Source organism: Lemur catta, chromosome 4 (assembly GCF_020740605.2).
Source record: "Lemur catta isolate mLemCat1 chromosome 4, mLemCat1.pri, whole genome shotgun sequence".
Lineage (NCBI taxonomy): Eukaryota > Metazoa > Chordata > Mammalia > Primates > Lemuridae > Lemur > Lemur catta.
The window spans coordinates 94831654-94851877 of NC_059131.1; the positions used below are offsets into that span (position 1 = coordinate 94831654).

A 20224-nucleotide genomic window follows, 5' to 3' on the forward strand; every position below is an offset into this window, starting at 1 on the left:
CCCAGAGAGTGCCAGAGACCTCTTGCACCCAGAGATTCATGGATCTTCACTTGCAAGTTGCACCATCAATGAGATGCGGCTCTCTGCATGTCTGTCATCTTGCGTCTGATGCAGTGGCGAGGGGAGGAGCTCTTTCCCAAGACAGGCACGGGGTTGGTCTAGCTCATCGTGTTATGCCAGACATAGACACAGGCCTCAGGTCAGCCAACAGAGTGACTGTTCTGAGGATGGGGTCCCTTCTTGGTCTAATTGGTGAGGGGGCATGCGGAAGGAAGCAGGGCCATAAGACAGAAAACATCATCCTGCAAGCAAACAGGAGCTGAGGTTGGGTGGGCCCAGGACACCTGCCCAGTGCAGCCGGTTAGGCCAAACCTCTCCTACTCATCTCCCCGCTCAGGGCTCCTCTCAGAGGCGAGAGCTGCAATTTGAAGTTCACTGACATGGCCCTTGGTCCTGCATCATAAACAGCAGAATGTAGTATTTATTGCCCTCCTACAGACTGGGTGTCAAGATGAAAAAGAAATAATAATTCTAAATCTCACACAAGGGCTTTGGAGATCAATGAGGTAATTTATATGAAATAGTTTTGGCTCCCAGGGAAACAAAGTATGGCATAAATTTAGGCTTTTTCACTGGATGGACCCTCATGCCAATAACTCACCCCAGTTAATGAAAAGTTCACTTGGCCGTGTAGACAGCAGGACTGTGCAGGCTGCTGAGTTCAGAATGGGACATTCTGACCAAGTGTGGACTTAGCCTCTGTGATGCAGACATCTGCCTCAAGTCTCTTTCATCATGGGGCAGAGTCTAAATAAATGGTAGGCACCTCTTGTCTGGGGTCTGCAATACAGTGGCCCATCTGAATGATGCCTGGGGACCACACCATACATTCAAACCATATTTTCATGGCTTCTAACTTAATCTAGATCCCAAGGTTCTGTTTTTCTCGAAAATCCAAATAACATGAGTTATTTGAAACAATATGGAAATGCTCAGGTACCATCACTGAATGAGTCCCAACACCACACACATGCCTTGTAAACTCTGCTGTTCTATAAAATAGTAACAGCTGGGCCGGTGCAGTGGCTCACACCTGTAACCCTAGCACTCTGGGAGGCCAAGGTGGGAGGAGCCCTTGAGGCTAGGAAGTCGAGACCTGCCTGAGCAAGAGTGAAACCCCGTCTCTACAAAACTCAGAAAAATTAGCTGGGCATGGTGGCATGTGATTGTAGTCCCAGCTGCTTGGGAGACTGAGGCAGGAGGATCACTTGAGCCCAGGGGTTTGAGGTTGCAATGGGCTATGATGATGCCACTGCACTCTAGCCTGGGCAACAGAGCAAGATCCTGTCTCAAAAAAAAAAAAAAAAAAAAAAGTAACCACTGTATCATTGATCCATTGTAGAAAAGGAATTACCATTTACTGAACACTTTCTTTTTGCCAAGAACCAAAACTCTTCGAAACAGGTGTTTATGCCCATGCTCTTTTGGGCCTAGTCTGATCGGGCTTTTGCCCTTAACCACTCCAGTGAAAATGTCCTTGTTGAGGCCATCAATGATCTCTGTGTTCCCATAGTCAAATGGCTGATTCTTTTTCTTCATCTGACTCAAACTGTCAGCAGCATTTGATACCATGTGTCACTCCTCCTTGCAACTCTCCATCCACTTGGTTTCCAGAGCACCATGTCCACGGTTCTCTCTCTACATTGCAGGGCTCATGAGGAGCCATTAGCATCCACTGGAGTTTGGCAAACTACAGCCTGCAGGCCAAATCCAATAAAGCTGTATTGACACACAACCATATCCATTTGCTTCCATATTGTCTTTGGCTGTTGTTGTTCTATGTGGCAGAGTTGAGGGTTGGCAACAGAGACTACATAGTCCATAAAGCAAAAATATTTACTATATGACTGACCCTTTATGGACAAAACTCGCCAGCCCTTAGCACAGCCCCCTTGGAGACCTGGTGTTTGCTTCTACCCCACTGGGTGCTCCTGGTCTCGTTTGCTCTCCTCATCTGCCTGACCTCCAAACCTGGAGTCCTTGAACTCTTCTCTTCCCCTCTATCCTAGTCCCAGGGAGCACATCCAAACCCATGGGTTTAAAAACTTCTCCCTGAACCCCAGGTACATATGTCTAACTGTCAAGTCAACATCTCCACTTGGATATGCATTAGACTTCTCAAACTTAGCGTTCCCAACACTGAGCTCCTAATTTCTTCTCTGCTGTGTTTTTTCTCATTTCAGTGAGTGACAACTTCATCCTTCCAGGTGCTCAGACCAGATACACGGGCATCATCCTTGACTCTTCTCTTGTGTACCCATAGCTAACCCTCCAACAAATCCTGCTCCTACCTTCAAGATATATGCCCATCCCATTCACATCTCAGTATTTCCACCCCTGACTCATTCAAGCAAGCTTCATCTCTCCCCTGGATTATCTCAGTAGCCTCTGACTGGTCTCTCTTTGGGGGCTCTTGCCCTTCTCCTTGCCCCAGACAAAGCAATCTTTTCAAAACAGAAGCCAGGCATGTTCTTTCCTGCACTTTCCACCTCACTCAGGGTGAAAACCAGGTCTTCTTCATTGCCTCTTCTATTTATACCTCTGCGCTCCTCTTTGCTCCCTGAATCCAGGCACACTGGTTCCCTTGTTACTTGAGCTTGACAGACGGCTGCTGCCTGAGGACCCCTGTTCCTGCTGTTCCTTCTTCTAGGAAGCCTCTTCCCCCAGATACTTGCGGGACTCACTGCCTCATGTCTCCTTAGCAGGAGCTTTCTCTGATCACCCCAAATAAAACGGCAGCCTCCCCGGACTCCCTCACCCCTTTCTCATCACCGTCTGACGTCCTCTGCCTTCGTTTGTGTGTGTGCTCGTTGTTCATCTTGTCCTTTCGGTCGTGAGCTCCGTGAAGGCAGACCCGTGTTTTGTTCACTGTACGTCCCTGTTGCTTAATCAGGGCTTGGCACATAACAGGTGCTCAGTAAACATTTGAATCTCTTTTCTCCCGTACAATTCTGTGAACTCTATTTTACAGCTGAGAACACTTGGAGCCTTAGAGAAGTAAAAGCACTTGCACAAGGTCAAATTGAGGTGGGAGTGAGGCAGACTTAGAATTTGTGCCTGGGGCTACCTGACTCCAAATCCAGTGCTCGGGCCAGGCACGGTGTGGCTCTTGCCTGTAATCCTAACACTCTGGGAGGCCAAGGCGGGTGGATTGTTTGAGCTCAGGAGTTTGAGACCAGCCTGAGCAACAGCGAGACCCCGTCTCTACTAAAAATAGAAAGAAATTATATGGACAACTAAAAATATATATATAGAAAAAATTAGCCGGGCATGGTGGCGCATGCCTATAGTCCCAGCTACTCGGGAGGCTGAGGCAGGAGGTTCGCTTAAGCCCAGGAGTTTGAGGTTGCTGTGAGCTAGGCTGACGCCACGGCACTCCAGCCTGGGCAACAGAGTGAGACTCTGTCTCAAAAAAAAAAACAAAAACAAAAACAAATCCAGTGCCCATTCAGCAGCTGTGTGTTGTTCTCAGTCTCTGATGGTGGCTCTGAGGATTGTTTTGTGGAGAGGCATTTGTTCCCAGAGTGGAAGGTATTCTCTGGATTCACTTATAAGTCATTTTTTTTTTTTTAAATCTATTGGTCTTTTTACTTGGCCTTTATGATTTCTGCATCTTTATTTATTTATTTTTTTGAGACAGAGTCTCACTCAGTTGCCTGGGCTGGAGTGCCCTGGCGTCAGCCTAGCTCACAGCAACCTCAGACTCCTGAGCTCAAGCGATCCTTCTGCTTCAGCCTCCCGAGTAGCTGGGACTACAGGCATGCGCCACCACACCCAGCTAATTTTTTTATGCATATATTTTTAGTTGTCCAGCTAATTTCTATTTTTTTAATAGAGACGGAGTCTCACTCTTGCTCAGGCTGCTCATAAGTCATTATGGGCCTATGTTTTGCTGTCATATTCTTCCACCACCCCCCCTGGAGGTTTTGGATATATGTGTGTGACTTCTCTAAGTTTATCTTCCAGTGTATTAAGGAGAACTTTCTTTGCTTTGTCCTAAAACACAATTTCCATTGATTCACACCATCCTTAACTCTTTCCCCTCCACAGCAACCTGTCCTTATGCTGGTTTGGGATTCAGCAGTCTTTTGTCGGTGACCAAATGCCTTGAATTTTAAGTTTCTCTGTCCTCTCGCCCCTCTGTACCGTAGTTCAGGGGCTCTACACAAATGCTTAGTGAAGCAGAATTGGTGCCAGGATTCCTGAGGATACCAAAACCCTGCTCCAGTTCCTGATATAAAATGGCATAACCTATGCACATTCTCCTGTATACTTTAACGGATCTCTAGATTACTTATAATACCTAATGCAGTTGTAATGTGATGTAAATAGCCATTATACTCTCTTGTTTTTTATTTGCATTTAAAAAAATTTTTTTGAATATTTTCGATCTGCTGTGGGTTGAATCTGAGGATGCGGAGCCTGTGGCTACGGAGGCCGCCTGTGCGTTCTAGTTAAAGCTGTAGACAACGTGAGCCACTGCTTTGTAGACACTAACTGCTGATTGATTTTATTTCTAAACTTAAGGCCTTCCTTTTTCCTTCCTTCTTCCCTCCCTCCCTTCCTTCCTTCCCTCCTTCTCTGGTTTCCAGAACTGCGGGAGATTTTATGTTGCTGTTCTTTTCTCCTGGTTCCTACATAATAGTAGAAAAAGCCTCTACTCCAGCAAGGCCTGGAGGAACAGGCCCCGGGTGCCGAGAGGAGGCGAGAGGGGCTGCCCGAGTGTGTCCCCAGCACCTGGGCTGCGTCAACCAGGAGAGGCTCCGTCCTTGCTCCCGTCTCCACTGCTGATTCCTGCGGTCTCTGTGGAGTTTGGCCAGGCTGCTTTCAACCCCTGCGTGTCCATCCCGGTAACTGTGTCCCCTTCTGTCCAGACCATTTGCATCTTGGGCTCACTGCAGGGTCAGTGCTGTCACCCCGTGCGGTCAGGTTTGCTCTGTCCCTCACATCTTCCCACTCAGGAGGGCCCTTGAGGTGTGTCTGACACCCGGGGACACCACCCGAGAACGCACATTACCCTTCCAGCCCTCACACGCTGGGGCCACGTGCAAACCGCCCTGCACAAACAGGCTGTCGCTGTCAGGAGTTTGGGTTTAATCCTCTGGCCTTGCCAGCTCCACCTCCTCCCAGCCTGCAAACTTTGCTTTTGCTTTTAATCCGATTGCAAAGAGTTTGACTTCTTTGGAGAGTCCCAGAGATCACAAGGATCACATGAGAAAGCGGGATGTCAGCGAGAGATTAAGCCACCATCAAGCCCCTGACTCGAAGTCTCCTGGGCCGCTTGCTGGTTGCCGGTGCTGCCTGTTCTTATTTCAGAGCCAGCGCGGGTGATTCAGAGGTGGCTGTTTACTGTGCAGTTCTTAGAGCACCCAGGCTCTTTCCGCCTCTCCTTCCTGCTTTCCCTGGCCGTGTTTCTCCTTCTGACCCTTTTGCTGGTGTTGGGCATGTTGCATGATCAAGTGCTCTGGACACCTGTCCCGATTCAGGCCTGGGTTTCAGTCCTGCCTGTGCCGCATACCTGCTCTGTGACTCTGGGCAAGGTGGCTCCCGGCACCAGGATTTGAAGATGGAGACAGGGAGTCACGGCACCTGCTTCAGAGGGTGGTGACGATTCAGCCCAGGTCTGGGCTGCGGCATCATTGCTGTTGTGGTTGACATCATTATTGATGAAATTACTGAACGTTCCTCCACATCAGCAGGTAGAGAGCAGGACAGCCTTCCACAGGGCCTCCCGTGAGGCTGGGTTTGAACATTTGAACACAATCGAAGCTGCCTCTGGTTGGGAAAATGTCTCGGCCCAGGCGGAAGCCGTTTATTTATTACGTATTTTTATAACGTATATAATGTATCATCATTATTCATAATCACACATCTTCTTTTCCTTCTTCCTACCTGGAGATGGGAACCTGCAATTGTCTTTTGATTAATGACTTCATCTGGAAGTCTTTATTTTTTATTTTATTTTATTTTTTTGAGACAGGGTCTTGCCCTGTCGCCCGGGCTAGAGTACAGGGGCGACATCATAGCTCACTGCAGATCTAGAAGTCTTATACTCCCTTGTACCTTGAGTTTTGAGCTATCCGGAAAGACAGGGAGTCACGGCCCGTGGATGTGTTACGGGCCACTCAACCGTGCTAAGCATACCACACTCATGATTTCATTTGGTCTTCACCGTAAACCCATGTGGTTTTACAAATGGGGACAAGGAGGCTCAGAGAGATCAAGTAACTTGCCCAAGGCCACACAGCTTGCCATGGGCCTGCATTGAGCCCCAGGTGGATCCAGGGGGCTCAGGCCCTTACTCTATTCCACTGCTTCCTGCTTATTCCTCAAGAAGCCTCCAGGGTTGTGCCTGTATTAAATTGGATCACATCCTTCCATCATCTTAAAGCCAGGACATATACAAAACATTACTAGAGGAAGATCACTTTCACATCTTTTTCTTTTTATAAAACACCTCACAACAAAATTCCTCTCAGATCTTTTGTTTTTTTTTTTTCTGAGATAGGGTCTCACTATGTTGCCCAGGCTGGCCTTAAACTCCTGGGCTCAAGCAAGCCTCCCTCCTCAGCCTGTGGGGGCAGCTGGGAGTATAGGCATGCACCACCACGCCCTCCTCTCGGATCTTGTATTCTCACACTTTCTTTGGGATTACCTTCTCAGGCCCACCTCAGCGTTCCTCTGTTTGGCTGGGTCACACTACCCTCTTGGGGGGAAGAGAGCCACAATCTAGTCCCTGGTGGTCCCTGGCTATTCTTGCCCAGACATTGGAACCCCCTGGGTGCACACATCTCCCTCTGGTACCTGCCTGGGGCCGTCAATCGTCACTTCTTGAGAAGGAGTGTTGGCAGGGAGGGGTTGCCACATCTAGAAAAGGAGCCAGCAGTTACTGGCCCCTTAAATATTTTGCAAGAAAGGATCTCAGAGAAATATAAGAGCAGCCCCTACATTTCCAGATGAGAAAAGGGCAGTTAGGGGAGACAGGGTAGGAGGGATTGGAGAAGAGGGTCTGGCAAAAGGGAGGAGAAGACAGAGAAAAAAATCACACATAGGAGAAGATTTGGAGGCAAGACCCGAACCCAGGACAGGCTGATGCAGTGGGCAGCTTGGCTCAGGGGACTCTCATGGGGGCCGAATGTCTCCTATCAGGCAGAATTTTGCAATGCGAGGTGAGTTTCGGCCCCAACCAGGAATGGTCTCACTACTCTGGGCAGGGTTCTGGGAGAGGGGCCCAGCCTGCGTCTAGAGATCTGGGGAGAAGGTCAAATGAACAAGCCCATCCTTCCCCGGTGCTGCGCAGGGCCTGCACACGGGGGTCTCTACCTCTGGAACATCAGAACCCGGGTGCTTGTTACATTCAGATAGCTGAGCCTCTTCCCTAGAGATTGGAACTTAATACTTTGGGGGCCAAGAAATCTGCATTTTACTGAGAGCACCTGGGTGTTCTGAAACAGAAGATCTACAGACCACCTTGGAGCAACGTTAACCTGGAGGGAACGGGCATGGCTTAAAGAAACTTTGAACTCGTTCCTGGCTACCAGGGCCCCTTGGCACTGGGCCAGTCTGCAGTCCCCAGAGGTCACTGTAGGGGCTTCTGCTGCTGCTGTTTGGGAGGCAGATGAGCTCATCCCTTGCGCTGGCCGCGTGCCACGGTGGACAGAGTGGTGGAGAAGGCCAGAGTGTGGGTAAGGGACAACCTGGGGGACAGCACCCACCTGAGAAATGACCCCTCGCCTCTGGTCTTGGGAGCTGCAGCAGGAAGCCGTGGGCTTGGAGACCTCTGATGCTTCCACTCACCTCCCCAGGCCTTCATGTCCTTATCTGTACAATGGGTCAACATATAGTTTAGAGGGTCGTTGAGAAGATTCCATAAAGAAGTATCCGGATGTGGCAGGCACTGCACCCAAACATGGCAAGGGAAACAGGGGCTCCCGGTGACGATGGCAGGCACATCAGAACCCTCACACGTGCCAGGCACAGCTCCCCACATTTTACGAGTATAATCTCATGCAATCCTCACAGTAGCCCTAGGAGGCAGCTACTACTATTACCCATGGTTTGTGGTCCAGGAAACAGCACAGAGATGTGAAGCAACTTACCCAAGATCACACAGCTCAGAGCCAGGTCATCTGTCCCTAAATCTGTGTTTCTTACCAGTATGCTGTTCTGACCTTGGGAGAGCCCTTTTCATTTCTGTTTTCATTCCTGTCCCCAACCTGTGTTTTGCAAACACTTGTAAGCCATCAAAACCTTCTTTTCAAATGAGATCTTGTAAGGAAATCTAATGTAAAAACAGGTCCCTAGGAGCGGTTTGGTTTGAAGTGGGGGGTGCTGTGTGCCCCTGCCCAGCCCCTTCCTGCCTCTTGTCCAAGCTGGGCTTCTGGAACCCTGAGGGCTAAACAAACAGGGCACGGATTGAAAAACAACAGCAATATCACCTGAGTGATAACTAGTTTGAGTTTTGGTTTAACAAATTCTTGGGATGTAGGATAGAGACTCGTGGTCTCTTCCTGACCTCAGGCTGGGATCTTATCTGTCCACCCTGGGAATGAAAACAACCTCTTTTTTTAATCCCTAACCCTTCCTTCCCTCTCTCCATCCTCACCCCAGCTCTGCCCGCCCCGGGCTGTGCTCCTGTCTGGTCAGCAGGGCCCACGTGGCTGACAGCAGGGCCTGTGTCGGTCAGAGGGACGGTCGGCATCCTGCCAGTCTCAAGCCTTTTCATCTCAGGAGCTCTGCAAACAAGGAGCCTCATTAAAGTCCATTTTACAGATGAGGAAACTCTAATTATTATAATGACATTGCACAGAGAGTGGCCTTTCATCTGTGGATCACAAAGCACTCTTTCCGCATACTAATTAGAAGTCCCAGTGGAGGAGGCGACTGTTCTTGCCACGTTGCAGTCCTAGAAGGAGGAGGTGCAGGAAGGAGACTTAGGATCAGAAATGTGGGCGTAGCCCGTGTCTCAGCCTGGCTGGCTGAGGAGCCGCGTGTGTTCATCAGTAACTGGCAGTTAGGCACCAGGAAGGGATTTAGGAGCGACGAAGCCCGTGGAATGTCACTTGTAATAGTCATAAGCATGAGAGCTGCTATGACTAGATGCCTCCTGCAAGATTAGCACAGTCCCTGAATGACAGGAGGGGTGAGGGAACTGTGAAGCATTTCCCAATGCCAGGGGGCCAGGGGTCATTGTCCAGGTCCTGGTTTAGGCTGGGGGCTTCCCAGACGGGACCTATTCTAGGGCTCGGCAGCAGCAATGGAAAAGAAGGTGGCTGTAGGGCTGTCACAAAGCAACAAGCAGTGGGACCCCACAGTAGTTAGATACGGGGAACACGGCCAAGAGAGGAGCTATGTTTGCTTGCAAGGTTTTGAGCGAGGTTTTCCAGGGATCTGGAAGACAGATGTGCCTCTGCTATCCATGCTCTAGCTGCACCCGGGGAGCTGTCTAAAATGCTCGTGCTTGGGGCCACGTCAGATTCTGATTCAATCAGCATGGAGTACGGTCAGATGTGGCCTCTTATGTGACCCTAGTGGACAGCCGGCGCCGAGAACCTCTGTTCTAAACCCTCGCGTGTGGCCCACGATGCACAGCACGGCGCCACTTGAAAACCTGCTGGGAGTGCATGTTCTCAGGCCCAGCTCGGGCCGGCTGAACCCAAATCTGCATCCCAAGTGCTTTTCAAACTTGAGTGTTCCCACGTATCACCTGGGGATCTTGTTAACAAGCAGATTCGCATTCCGATTTAGATCTTCCTGAATCCTAAGTCTGAGATCTGTCCCTGGGCCCAGCAGGTTGTCAGCACGCTAATAATTGACATTTCCACGGTGATTTAGAGCTCACCAGACGTTTGAAGTGACCTTCTTGTGTTTTGCCTAACTCCCAACCTCCTCCCGCTCTGCCGAGCTGGCTGGCCAGGCATCATTAGCACCACGCTAGTGGTTCTGTTTGGCAAACTGGAGACTGAGGCTCCCTGAGCTGCCGCTTGCTCAAAGACCCACAGCCGGTGTGGGCCAAGTGGGGACTTGTGGCTCCAACTCTCTGGCACCAGACCACATTGATTGGAGCCTCCTGGAACGACTTGCTAGTTGAATGACAGCTTACACCTCCGTGAAGGGGGAGGATGATTAGCATGCGACTTGTGGGAAGGGAAGAAAGTGGTCCCGGAGCGGTGGTTCTCAACCTTGGCGACAGGAGGTCGCCTAAGGAGCTTGAAAAAAATACCGAAGGCTGTATCCCAGCCCCAGCCCTAGGGATTCTGTTTTAGCAGATCTAGATGTGGCCTGTGTTTTGAGACGTCCTAAAAGCTACCCAGGTGATTCTAACATGCAGCGGAGGTTGGCAACTGTTCTGCCTGCTGCCCCCAACGACACAGTCTTGTCCTTTGAGTGGAGACAGCCTTCTGACTGCTCAGATCCCTCTCCCCTCGCCCTGGAATTGGTCCGTTGTCGCTGGGCAGTCTAGCAGTGGGGATGCCTGCTGAGAAAGCGTGTTCTTTCCTTTTTTGTTTTAATCAGTTGAGGTGACATTTGAAGCATGTTCTTTCAGACTCCCAACCTGCATCCTCATTTAGCATTGCCACATACAGAAAAAAACCAAAAACCAAGATGCCGAATTAAATTTGAATTTCAGACAAACGGTAAGTAATTTTTTAATATAAATGTGTCCCATTGCAATATGTAGGATATATTCATACTAAAAATTTATTTGTTGTTTATCTGAAATTCAAATTTAACCAGGTGTCCTGTGTTTTTATCTGGTGACCCAAATTCTCGTTCCCTGTGCCCATGGTGTCTGATATGAGAGTATCTGAGGCCAGGGTGTCTAGACATGGTTTGGGGCATCCAGCTTTGTCAGGTGAAGCTGCCAAGAGTGGCTGGTTTTCAGGTTTCTTTGTTGAAACTGCCCCAGATGGACAGACACAACACCCGCCTTGTCTTCCTGGCTGCAGAGTCAGTTTTCCGTGAATACGTCTCATGTGAGTGAGCAAACCAGTTTCTCCTCTCCCTGGCACCAGACAGTGTACACCAACCATGTGGTCCAGCTAGAAGCTGGGAGCCCAGAACTCGAACGTGGAAAGATTTTTTTTTCCCTGGAACCATGTAACATGAGCCAAACAGCTATACATAAAATTGGGTAGAAATGTTACAGATAGCACATTCTAAGAAGGTTGGACATGAGTGATCTTGACTTAGATATGTAGCTGGTGCTCACACTGAACACACACAACTGATGCCATCTAATAAAACCAGTAATTGCAGAGTGAAGTCAGGGTGACAACAATCTAAAATGCAAGGGTATAAGTTAGTATGAATTGCCTGTTCATTCACTAATTCATTCAAGAATGATTTCTTGCTCACCTACTATGTGCCCTGCTCTCAATTTGCTCTATGCTGTTGAGGGGAGATGGATGAGTGAAGGTAATTATAATGCAAAATGATGAGTGCTTTGATGAGGGTAAGTTCAAGGTGCTATGGGGACCCTTGGAGGGGACTGGCTCAGAAGTGAAGGCCAGGAAGGGGTCTCCAGAGGAAGACGCAAAGCACAAATGGGAATTAGTGGGGAGAAGAGGATGGGAGGAACACAGAGTACTCCAAGCAGAGGAAACAGTAGATGCCAAAGCCAGGAGAAGGGAGAGAAAGTACAAGTTGTGGGGTGTAGCTGGAAGGCGTGAGATGGGAGCTAACTGGGGGCCAATGAGGATGTTGGTAAGCCCAGAGTTTGCAGCAAAGGAAGGGCATTGAAGCAGAGGAAGGACATGATCTGATATGTTCGAGCTATAGCATGGAGGATAGATTGTAAGGGGCAAGGCTGGTGTCAGGGAGACCAAGTTGAAGGCTGGTATAGGCATCCATGGGAGAGAGAATGATGGACCTGTCTGGCTGGTGACAGAGGGTGGAGAAAAGTGGGTAAGCTGGAGAGACATTGAGAGAGGGTCTGTAGGACTTGGAGAGTCCATAGGATGTGACGGGTGAGGGAAGCTTAGTGTCTGATGGCTCCCAAGATAGAAGACGCGTCTGGCAGTGTAGGTGATCAGGACAGGAGATGTACCTCCAGACTCAAGCTGGCACCTGAGCTCCAGCTTTGAGGACCCAATTTCTTTTTTGACCATTCTCATGGATAGCTAATAGGCTTTTCCAACTGGGTGTGACCATAGGGGAGGACAAAACTTTTCTCTCTACTCTTTTAGGTTCTGTAATAAGGCCCTGCAAATTAAATTGACAAATGACAGATTAGCAGGAGAAAAGACATATAAATTTTATTTGATGTTAATATTTTAATTTTTATGTGTACACCAGAGTCTCATAGAAAAGGAAGTGAAAACCCAAAGAACTACGTGGGCCTGAGAACTTATATATTGTTTTAACAAAGAGTGATGAATTTGTGAAGTGACAAGACAAAGGAAAAGGGTTTGGGCTTCTAGGGGAGGTAAATTCTGGCAAGGTAAATATATGGGAGAAACTAATGGAAGACAAGGGTCAGTTCAGTAGGGTTTGTTTATGCAGGCTCGAGTCAGTGCTGTCTCCAGCGATAAGAGGTGTTTCCTCTTCCTGGTACAGGAGAGAAGAGGAGAGGAGAGGAGGGGCACCTTCACAAAAGGAGATCCATGCCCTGCCTTTAGATACAAAGCAGGATGGTGGACAGCTTTTCCTGCATCTGCTATTTCTTAATTGCTTTGAGCTCAAAGTAATCCTCATGCCAAAGTGGCGTATTTTATTTAGGGTGGCATATTCTGATCCCCTTTGTGGCTGATACAGATGTCTTGTTCTCATCCTTCTTGCTCCTCTCTGGATCCCTCTCTCCTGGTCCTTCTTCCTCCTCTCTTTCCTTTCCTTCAATTCCAGTTCTGTAGAGTCTACTTGACCTCAGGTGGGTCATCCGACCCCTCTGGGCCTTTCTGCATCAGTTAAATGGAGGTACCAGTGAATTCCTCTAGCTCATCTTCAAGGCATCTTGCTGTTCTAAAGTTTGAAGACTTGGGCCTTGGAGGAAGGAGAATGTAGCAGTTATGATGTGGGCATTCACGTCTGACCAGCGGGGTTTTATTCCGGCTCTACCAATGCTAGCTCTTTAGTCTAGGGCAAGTTCTATCAACTCTCCATGCCTTGTTCTCATGAATACAATGGTAACGATAATAATGTCTACCCCATATAGCTGTCGTGAGGAGCTAATCTATTTAGTACAGTTCCTGACATGTAGTAAGCACTCAATACATGTTAGCTATTAAAACATAATTATATTAGGCCGGGTGTGGTGGTTCACGCCTGTAATCCCAGCACTCTGGGAGGCTGAGGTGGGAGGATCATTTGAGCTCAGGAGTTCAAGACCAGCCTGAGTAAGTGCGAGACCCCATCTCTACTAAAAATAGAAAGAAATTATATGGACAGCTAAAAATGTATATAGAAAAATTAGCTGGGCATGGTGGCGCATGCCTGTAGTCCCAGCTACTCGAGGGGCTGAGGCAGGAGGATTGCTTGAGCCCAGGAGTTTGAGGTTGCTGTGAGCTAGGCTGGCCCCACGGCACTCTAGCCCAGGCAACAGAGCAAGACACTGTCTCAAAAAAAAAAAATAATAATAATAATAATTTAAAAAAATAAAAAAATAAAACATAATTATATTAATATAGCCATTATTATTATCAATGCACTAAACATGTGGCCAGCAGATGAGTATGATAATAACTAATGCTTATTGAGCACCTGCAATATCGCAGGATTTTTTCTGCATTTTATGCAATTCATTTATTTTTTGCACAACTCCATTTCATACCGAGGAACCTGCAGCACAGTGAAGTTAAGCACTTGCCCAAGGTCATACCACTAAGAAACGGTTCCTGGCCTTGGAATCCAGGAAGCCTGACTTTGAAGATGACGCCAGTAGTCACTATGTGGCATGTGGACCTGTCAGAATACACACGTTCAACATTTCATTCAATTTCTGCTCATTCTTTTGTGACACCCTAAGCATCTCCTCATCCAGAAAAAAAGACTTGATGTCCATGTAGCTTAGATTATTTTCTTTACCTAGAATGCTAAATAACCTAGATCTGTGTTACTCAAACTGTGTTCCATGGTTCGTCACTTCTGTAGCAGTAACATTTGACAGAAATTATGCCCCCAAAGGGTTCTGTGTGGCCAAATGAACTTGGAAAAGACTAGACTAAGCAAAGTTTACTGCAGGACTTCAAAGCTGTGTTCCCCAACCCCCCAGGCTGCGGCCAGGTACCAGCCCACGGCCTGTGAAGAACAGGCCACACGTCACCACCTGAGCTCCACCTCCCCCCACTCCCCACCATCCATGAAAAAATTGTCTTCCATGAAACCTGTCCCGGGTGCCAAAAAGGTTGGGGACCACTGCTTTAAAGCACCAATGGATGCTGTGAATCTCTGGGTGGGAAATATAAAGCAGTGTTTCTCAAATACATTGAACCACGGAACCCTCCCTCTTTGTTTTCACAAAGCATCTCATGGGTCTTTTGTTCCACGAAATATACTTTGGGAAATACTTACCTAGCTGCTGATGTTGAAACAAAATAACAAAAAGACTGGCGAGATTGAAGAGGAACAAGGCAACTAAAATCTATAGTTTGGCAGTAAAAGCCAAAAGTTTGAGTACCAGGTCAGAGAGAACAAAAACCTTATCTAACTTAGCGATCAGAGAGGAAGAAGGCAAACTGGAACATGGATTTTATTTGATTTTCACTGTTTAAGAAAAAAGGGCAAGGTGCTCTCTTTGGCAGCACATATACTAAAATTGGAACGATACAGAGAAGATTAGCATGGCCCCTGTGCAAGGATGACACGCAAATTCGTGAAGCGTTCCATATTTAAAAAAAAAAAAGAAAAAAGGGCAGGGTGAATTTTTATATAAATGTCCAGAATCAGAGAATTTGATAACACCAGGCTCACATTCCTACATGACAATAATCGGCTGCCCTGCTTGGATTAGGCAAACTTCCTCAATTTGCTACAGTCCCCTACTATACTTTAGATTATAATTGGTCCACTTCTGTCGTTTATGTTACATGGAAGTGTTTCAGTTTGTGACCCCTGATCTAACTGCATCTTGTAAACTTCAGGCATATATTTTTATAACTTGTTCTTTTTTCCTCATCATAAAAATTAACTCATATTGGTTATAGAAAACTTCAAAATATAGAAAAGCATGAAAAATAAAACAATGATATGCATAATAACCACAATTGACAGATGATTGTTTATCTTCTGGTATGTCTTTTCCTGTTTTTCTTTGTATCTAGACTGCTACATTTTCATCATATTTTTGGATCAAACCATATTTGCAGTTTTGTATCTTACCGTACTCAGGGGACATTCTGTCAGCTACTAAGAATGGTTTGTTCTGTTGTATTGCAATAATTGAGTTTCTAAGAAACCTCATTTTATTAAAAATCACTTACAGTGGGACCAGAGAGTTTAAGGGCTACAAAGTTTTAGACTCTCAATGAAAAGGGTAATTTTTCCTGCTGGAATGTTTATCTTAGAGTAGTTTTTTATAGTCATAGGGTACAGCTCTAAAAGTTAAACATTATTGAACAAATTCAACATTATGTGGTTCAAAAGTTCTAATAAAAAGGAAACTTTAGCCAGGCGTGATAGTGTACACCTGTAGTCCCAGCTACTCAGGAGTCTAAGGCGGGAGGATCACCTGAGCCCAGGAGTTTGAGGTTGCAGTGAGCTATGACGATACTACTGCACTCTAGCATGGGTGACAGAGTGAAACCCTGTCTCAAAAAAAGAAAGAAAGAAAGAAAGAAAGGAAGGAAGGAAGGAAGGAAGGAAGGAAGGAAGGAAGGAAGGAAGGAAGGAAGGAAAGAAAGAAACTGTCAAAGTGTATGTGAAGAGCTTGAATAATTTTATTTCATTAAATGTGAGAATGAAAAAAGCAAGTTTTCTAAATTCTTTCTTAAGAAAACATCTCTGAAGCCTTTATTTACAAAATCTTTAAAACCAAATGATATCCTCTATTTTGTGTTTTTTTTTATATAATTTAAAAATATGGAACGCTTCACGAATTTGCGTGTCATCCTTGCGCAGGGGCCATGCTAATCTTCTCTGTATCATTCACAATTTTAGTACATGTGCTGCCGAAGCAAGCACGATAATCCTCTATTTTGTAAATAATGTTTTGTTTAAAAAGGACCACCCAGCGTTATCATATCATGAATAAAGAATGTATAAGGGAAACAAACCAAAGTGGCTGACATTTGGAGATTTGCTAATATTACTGATTGAAGTGTAGATAACACACTCTATAACTTGTAGTTTATCATTTCAGGATAGAGTTGAATGATTACCAAAAAGTCGTCCTTGGCTGGTCTGATGGTAGAGGGTTATCAGAACTTATTAACATTAGCGTCACTGAAGTTGATACTCAACCCCTCACTGCTAAATTTTTTGACTGGCTTTAAAAAAAAAAAAAGCCTTCTACACACGCTCTAGTCTGATCACATATTTTGTATGGCTAAATATTTCACAATCTCTTTTGTCAATATATATAAAACAGATTGCAAAGGTATACACAATAAAATAAACAAGCATTATACTCATCAGGTAATTTTATCAGCTAGATATATCTGGGAAAAAAGTATATAGAGAGAGTATTTTGTTGTTTTGTACCAAATCTCTTGATTTTTTTTATTATTTTTACTCACCACAATACTAATGAGAAAAAAACTCTTGATTTTTTTCCTCTTTTAAAAAATTTTTCACTTATTAATCTTTGGAGCAACTATGAGAGCACAATTTTTGTCTTCTAATTTAATTTGGTACAAAATATACCTAAAGACTTGTTATCTTTGGATTTTAATAAAATTGATGTATGTAATCAACAAATCGAGAGCATCGTAAGTATGGCTACTAAGAGAGAAAGCAAGGTAAGTAGTAATAGACTAAAAAGAAGTAGATCAAGGAAAGTGTGCTGTCGTAAAATAACTCACCATCTTGAGTACCAGTTTCCTGGCAGATACTAAACAACCAGTCCCACAGGAATTTTCCTGAAGAATGTAAAACTGATTTGAAAATCCCTCAGTCACAGAGCAGCCTCCCCATGCCAATTACAAACTAGCAGACACTACATGTCTTGGAAGGTGAAACACTATCTACAGACACAGCAGTTACTGAGCTCCTCAGTAGTTTCTTGTCTTTTTCTGTTAGTCTTGCTGAGTCAACAGTTTGCACAATGAATGTGCTTTATTCTGTGGGTCAAATACCAGTTGGTGATTACTGCATAAAGTTGGCAGATGGTCATTCTTCCAGCTAAGAACAAGAAAACCCAAAATTTCTGATAAAGCAGAGGATTTGAGTCAGAATTACTCTCTGAAGTGCAAAATTGATGGTCCATAATCTCAAACAGCTAAAACTCCTGCAGAATAGAAGGGAGAGACTTGAAATGGGGAAATAAATGACAGTCAGTGCTAGTTAATTTAGGAATAGAGACAAGTAAACCAAGTTTAAGTAGGTAAAGATTGTCAAAATATTCAACATGACATAGCTTTCCCCACTCTATTACATATCCTTGCTAACAAGCATATTAAGTTAAGGCCAGCCCAGTGCACTGGCTCATGCCTGTAATCCTAGCACTTTGCGAGGCTAAAGTGGAAGGCTTGCTTTAGGCCAGGAGTTCGAGAATAGCTGAGCAAGAGCAAGACCCCAACTCTACCAAAAAATAAAAAATTAGCTGGACGTGGTGGTGCACCTCTATAATCCCAGCTGCTTGGGAGGCTGAAGCAGGAGGATCCCTTGAGCCCAGGAGTTCAAGGCTGCAGTGAGCTGTGTTTGCACCACTGTATTCCAGCCTGGGTGACAGAGTGAAACCCTATCTCAAAAAAAAAAAGAGCTGACATAAGAACGGTCAGACTTAGTACTGAAAGGCAGAAAATATAATGGGCTATGAAAAGGAAAAAAGAAAGGTATTGTCTATGGTTCAAGGATTCAACCAGAGATAAAACTTGTGCAACTTAAATAAAATAAAAATAAAAGGTCTGGGTGCGGTGGTTCACGCCTGTAATCCTAGCACTCTGGAAGGCCGAGGCGGGCGGATCGCTCAAGGTCAGGAGTTCGAGACCAACCTGAGCAAGAGCGAGACCCCGTCTCTACTAAAAGTAGAAAGAAATGATCTGGACAGCTAAAAATATATATAGAAAAAAATTAGCCAGGCATGGTGGCACATGCCTGTAGTCCCAGCTACTCAGGAGGCTGAGGCAGGAGGATTGCTTGAGCCCAGGAGTTTGAGGTTGCTGTGAGCTAGACTGACGCCACGGCACTCTAGCCTGGGCAACAGAGTGAGACTCTGTCTCAAAAATAAAAAAAATAAAAGGACTATCTCATGCCATGACTGCTTGTTGGTGTCTTCTTCCTATGTGTCCCTGTGCCACGCTGCACACAGCATGAGCCAGAACCAAGGCCTTTCAAGTGACCACGGTATATGGCATCGGAGAACATTCCTCTCCTTTTGAAAAAGGCCATTCCTGTGAGCAGTGAATCAGATCCTGCCTGATGTTGTGGTCCTATCCGTTCCAGTTCTAACTGTTCAGCAACTTCCTGTAATCCACCTTTGAGATTTTTGCAGCTCTCCATGAGAAACTTCACATCATAAAGAACAGGAAAAAACAATCGAAGGATCTCGAGGAGACGAGTTCTTCAGACAAGCCAGAGTTGGTCGGGACCCCTCACAGACGAGCACTCCCGAAGTCATGAGCGGTTCTGCAAGGTACTGGCTCTAAATTTCTTCCTCCTCATGGTTTTCAAACTGGATACCAGATGTTGTTAGTAGCTCTATAGAGTCCTGGGCTTACATGTCCTCTGTCAAATGTAATTTGAAATTAAACTGCCAAGTTGAAGTTCCTGGAGGGTGTTGCCCTTGCTCGCTCGTAGCTGTCAGTCCCAGCTGAATTGCCTGTAACAAGTCTACATTACATTGCAGTCGTCGGTACTGATAGCATCGCTCCTGAATTCTCCAAGAGGTCTCACACCACGCCTGGAAACTCGGTGTCCCTAGCAATGTAATTCTATTTTCAAATAACTTGACAGATTTTCTTCACGTCTTCACCCAGGTTGCAAGCCCGAACTTCACAATTTCTTTGGCTGTGATCTATAGTTGCTGCTGGCATAGTGAGGGCACAAGGGAGTCTAGATGCCAAGAATCAGAATGTTATACTCGATCGAAGATTTGCTTCACAAAATACTTTATGCCTTTAAAAAATTTTTTTCAGGTGCCTGTACATGAAATATATATATTTTGTTTATGTCCTTATGTCACTGAGCTCATGCTCCTCCTCCTTGCTACCTCTATGGGGCAAGGAGGGCATCTATGGGGCATCTCTTCATACTATCATATTGAAAATATTATTTTATATAATAATTGAATGTAAAGATTTATGTAAATGATATAATAAATTGAAGATATGAATTTAACTATTTCATCTGCATTCACCCAAATTTATATATTCAAATTGCTCAAATTCATTGGAAAAAATGGGAGATATTACAGGCAGCATAAATAGTAATCACATTCGGCACTCTATTTAGAATCCTAGAAGTGAGAGGGTTTTGGCAGGCATCCATGTAACTCTGTCCTTAGTGTAGGAATCCCCTCTACAAATCACGGTAAGTGATTGCCCATTCTCAGCGTGAAGGTCTCCTGAGATGTGCCTCCCCCCACCTCAGAGGTGCAGCCCAGAGCTTGGTTACCAAAAAGTTTTTCTGTACATGGAGACAAAGTGTCTTCTGCTGACTTCCACCCAGTCGCCCAGTTCTGCTCTAAGTCTAATTCCTTTCCATATGACATTAACTATTTCAGGAAAGCTATTATGTTGCCAAGCAATCTTTTCTTTTCTAAGCTATGCGTCTCTAATTTTTTCATGTTTCTGATATATCATGGCTTCCAGATGTTTTTGGAAATTCAGAATGATTTTAAGATTACATGAACTTAAAAAGGAGTTAGATGAAAACAGCTTTGGATCAGAATAAGGACAAGGAAGGGAAAGGGAATCTGGCTCACAGGAGGAATATTTCATATCATCTCAATCAATCCTCCCAGCTGCCCAGTGAGACAGTGTTGGTGAAGACTGTCCTGCAAGTGATGGAAAACCTAACTCAACCTGGCTTAAGCAAAACAAATAAACAAATACATTAATAAGGAGCTGAA

General features: G+C 45.6%; 2 non-coding genes and 1 pseudogene across 2 annotated transcripts; 1 reads left to right on the forward strand and 2 right to left on the reverse strand.

Annotated features, from left to right (window-relative positions):
- Positions 1–14229: 14229 nt before the first annotated feature.
- LOC123637478 lies at positions 14230–19187 on the reverse strand (annotated as a pseudogene).
- Positions 14783–14889, forward strand: LOC123637543. Its single transcript, XR_006734912.1, has one exon. It is a non-coding gene; the product is annotated as a U6 spliceosomal RNA (small nuclear RNA).
- Positions 16069–16176, reverse strand: LOC123637548. The gene has a single exon (XR_006734917.1). It is a non-coding gene; the product is annotated as a U6 spliceosomal RNA (small nuclear RNA).
- Positions 19188–20224: the final 1037 nt, after the last annotated feature.